We start from the raw sequence: 5,020 nt of genomic DNA, 5'->3' as shown, positions 1-5,020 counted from the left end.
AAACCTGCATAACAGAGCCCAGGGCGCAGATGTGAACGAGCCCTTACTGCGGCCTGTCGTCTGCTCTGCACTCACTGTCTCCTCTGTCCTCTCTTCTACGGCAGGGTTCACACTACCATTGGTGACTGTTAAAAACCTCCCATAACAGACGGTAAGTGAGGGCTAGCAGTCAGTGTCCGGTCCGCTGCCCATAGACCTCAATGGTAAACAAAAAAACAAACACTTACTGACTTCTTTTGAAGGGACAGAATATTGCTGCATGTCGGGTTTATTTTGGCCGATTGAAAAACCAGACGTGGCAGTAACCGAAGGACACCAGAGAAAGTCCCACTGAAATGAATGGACGTTGCAGACGGAGCAGCGAGTGTCATACGGACAATAACTGCGGCCACAACAGCAGTGTGAGCGCCCCCTAGGCTGTGACCTAATAATCCCATAGTCATATCTAACAATCCGGGATTATTCAGTCACTCCAGAGCCGGCACTCTGACACCGCAGGCCCGGCACATCTGAATGGACCCTGGAATAGTTATAGTATATCATCCCATCGCCAGCCCAACCTGACTAGTGGCACAAAGCGGGCACAGGGGCATTCTTGGAAATTTTTAAATTGACCTTTTTTTCGGAAATGTGTTTTAAAATTTTAGATGAGATCCTGATGTGAGTGAGCTGGTGAGAGCCGGGACAGTCCGGAGTACAATGGCCGTTATTCAGATTCACTGGCCGGAGATATCAGGAGAAACGTGACGGCGGCAGCGCAGACACTCGCACTGGGTCTGAGAGCGGAAAATTTATTACAAAGCAAAAAAAAAATTTCTAGAATTTTTTTTCTTCACATTTTGCATTCTCTGACACAATATTACCAAATACCAAAGAATTACAAATATAGAGAGATAAATCATCAGTACACTTGTCATGGAATGACCCATTCAGGTCAGCGTACACGCGAGTATATACGGTAGTTACATTGTAGCATGCAGAATATATATAGTAGTTACATTAGATTACATTGTATATCAGTAGTATATATAGAGTATTACATTGTATATCAGTAGTATGTATATATATATATATATATATATATATATATATATATATAGTATTACATTAGATTACATTGTATATCAGTAGTATATATATATAGTATTACATTGTATATCAGTAGTATGTATATATATATATATATATATATATATATATATATATATAGTATTACATTAGATTACATTGTATATCAGTAGTATATATATATAGTATTACATTGTATATCAGTAGTATGTATATATATATATATATATATATATATATATATAGTATTACATTAGATTACATTGTATATCAGTAGTATATATAGAGTATTACATTGTATATCAGTAGTATGTATATATATATATATATATATATATATATATAGTATTACATTAGATTACATTGTATATCAGTAGTATATATATATAGTATTACATTGTATATCAGTAGTATGAATATATATATATATATATATATATAGTATTACATTAGATTACATTGTATATCAGTAGTATATATATATAGTATTACATTGTATATCAGTAGTATGTATATATATATATAGTATTACATTAGATTACATTGTATATCAGTAGTATATATAGAGTATTACATTGTATATTAGTAGTATATATAGAGTATTACATTGTATATCAGTAGTATATATATATATAGTATTACATTAGATTACATTGTATATCAGTAGTATATATATATAGTATTACATTGTATATCAGTAGTATGTATATATATATATATATATATATATATAGTATTACATTAGATTACATTGTATATCAGTAGTATATATAGAGTATTACATTGTATATCAGTAGTATATATATATAGTATTACATTGTATATCAGTAGTATGTATATATATATATAGTATTACATTAGATTACATTGTATATCAGTAGTATATATAGAGTATTACATTGTATATCAGTAGTATATATATATAGTATTACATTGTATATCAGTAGTATGTATATATATATATATATATATATATATATATATATATATATAGTATTACATTAGATTACATTGTATATCAGTAGTATATATAGAGTATTACATTGTATATCAGTAGTATGTATATATATATATAGTATTACATTAGATTACATTGTATATCAGTAGTATATATAGAGTATTACATTGTATATCAGTAGTATATATATATAGTATTACATTGTATATCAGTAGTATATATATATATATATAGTATTTCACTAGATTACATTGTATATCAGTAGTATATATATATATATAGTATTACATTAGATTACATTGTATATCAGAAGTATATATAGAGTATTACATTGTATATCAGTAGTATATATATATATATATATATATATATATATATAGTATTACATTAGATTACATTGTATATCAGTAGTATATATATATATATATATATATATATATATATAGTATTACATTAGATTACATTGTATATCAGTAGTATATATATATATAGTATTACATTAGATTACATTGTATATCAGTAGTATATATAGAGTATTACATTGTATATCAGTAGTATGTATATATATATATATATATATATATAGTATTACATTAGATTACATTGTATATCAGTAGTATATATAGAGTATTACATTGTATATCAGTAGTATATATATATATATATATATATATATATATATAGTATTACATTAGATTACATTGTATATCAGTAGTATATATAGAGTATTACATTGTATATCAGTAGTATATATATATATATATATATATATATATATATATATATATAGTATTACATTAGATTACATTGTATATCAGTAGTATATATAGAGTATTACATTGTATATCAGTAGTATGTATATATATATATATATATATATATATATATATATATATAGTATTACATTAGATTACATTGTATATCAGTAGTATATATAGAGTATTACATTGTATATCAGTAGTATATATATATATAGTATTACATTAGATTACATTGTATATCAGTAGTATATATAGAGTATTACATTGTATATCAGTAGTATGTATATATATATATATATATATATATATATATATATAGTATTACATTAGATTACATTGTATATATATGTATATATATAGTATTACATTGTAGATCACTACTCACACGTGATGGCTGTTTCCGGCTTCCCTCAGTGACGTTGCGTGCTCACCATAGAGTCAGGGATGAGACAGACAGGTTGGTTGTATTTGGGCGCCCCCGTGTGCTGGAGGACCGCAAGACTCTCAGACTATTCACACAGAGGAGATACAAACAAGCCAGAGAGTGATGGATAGAGCGGCTGTGAGTTGGGGCGCCCCCCGCTGGTGGAGGACCTCGCCACTGTGTACATACTCTCCCCCCCCCCCTCATATTCTTCCTCTTACTCACATGGTACACTCCTCCACTCCCCCCCACTCATCACTTGGTAGTTTCCTTAGTAGCCTCCTGGACCCGCCCACTTCCCCAGTAGCACGTGATCAGTTTGTCTCTCTCCACCTCCCTATATATGGTCAATGAGCTATGTTCTAGTAATGGGCGGGGTCACAATTTCTCTTCCCTCCTATTGGTTATTGAGTTTCTCTCACACGCCCTGTCATTCATTATAAAAGCGTATTGTCCCGCGCCTACTCTCTGTTCATTGGTTAATCTATGAGAAGTCACGCCCTTCCTCGTTAGTCATTGGAAGGATCCGATGTGACTCCGCCCAGTAGCAACGCCCAGCTGCGGAATGTGACGTGTCTGGGGAGCGCGCACGTATCGTGGTGGCGGGGGCGAGCGCTGAACTGAGGTGTGTACCGAGAAGTGTGTGTGGTGTATACTGTATACTGTGTGTAATATAGAGAGGGGTATATACTGTATACAGTGTGTAATATAGAGAGGGGGTATATACTGTATACTGTGTGTAATATAGAGAGGGGGTATATACTGTATACAGTGTGTAATATAGAGAGGGGGTATATACTGTATACTGTGTGTAATATAGAGAGGAGGTATATACTGTGTGTAATATAGAGAGGGGGTATATACTGTATACTGTGTGTAATATAGAGAGGAGGTATATACTGTGTGTAATATAGAGAGGGGGTATATACTGTATAACTGTGTGTAATATAGAGAGGGCGTATATACTGTATACTGTGTGTAATATAGAGAGGGGGTGTATATACTGTATACTGTGTGTAATATAGAGAGGAGGGTATATACTGTATACTGTGTGTAATATAGGAGGGAGTACTATACTGTGTGTAATATAGAGAGAGAGTATATACTGTATACTGTGTGTAATATAGAGAGGGCGTATATACTGTATACTGTGTGTAATATAGAGAGGGCGTATATACTGTATACTGTGTGTAATATAGAGAGGAGGTATATACTGTATACTGTGTGTATTATAGAGAGGAGGTATATACTGTATACTGTGTGTAATATAGAGAGGGGAGTATATACTGTATACTGTGTGTAATATAGAGAAAGGGTATATACTGTATACTGTGTGTAATTTAGAGAAGGGGTATATACTGTATACTGTGTGTAATATAGAGAGGGGGTATATACTGTATACAGTGTGTAATATAGAGAGGGGGGTATATACTGTATACTGTGTGTAATATAGAGAGGGGGTATATACTGTATACTGTGTGTAATATAGAGAGGGGGTATATACTGTATACTGTGTGTAATATAGAGAGGGGTATATACTGTATACAGTGTGTAATATAGAGAGGGGGTATATACTGTATACTGTGTGTAATATAGAGAGGGGTATATACTGTATACAGTGTGTAATATAGAGAGGGGGTATATACTGTATACTGTGTGTAATATAGAGAGGGGTATATACTGTATACAGTGTGTAATATAGAGAGGGGGTATATACTGTATACTGTGTGTAATATAGAGAGGGGGTATATACTGTATACAGTGTGTAATATAGAGAGGGGGTATATACTGTATACAGTGTGTAATATA

General features: G+C 31.8%; 1 protein-coding gene across 2 annotated transcripts in view; it reads right to left on the bottom strand.

The window, feature by feature from the left end:
• The window catches only part of RRP8 (ribosomal RNA processing 8), a 22,026-nt gene extending 18,614 nt beyond the window's left edge, over nucleotides 1-3,412 (bottom strand). For both annotated transcript variants that reach the window (XM_075261157.1, XM_075261158.1), the window contains exon 1: nucleotides 3,173-3,412. The gene's annotated coding sequence lies outside the window, so the exon portion shown is untranslated. The remainder of the gene's footprint in view (nucleotides 1-3,172) is intronic.
• Between the last annotated feature and the right edge of the window lie 1,608 nt (nucleotides 3,413-5,020).

The sequence above is a fragment of the Leptodactylus fuscus genome, assembly GCF_031893055.1.
Source record: "Leptodactylus fuscus isolate aLepFus1 chromosome 2 unlocalized genomic scaffold, aLepFus1.hap2 SUPER_2_unloc_1, whole genome shotgun sequence".
NCBI classification, from domain to species: Eukaryota; Metazoa; Chordata; class Amphibia; order Anura; family Leptodactylidae; genus Leptodactylus; species Leptodactylus fuscus.
The sequence above is the reverse complement of the archived record's forward strand: the minus strand, read 5'-3'. Positions and strand labels throughout refer to the sequence as shown.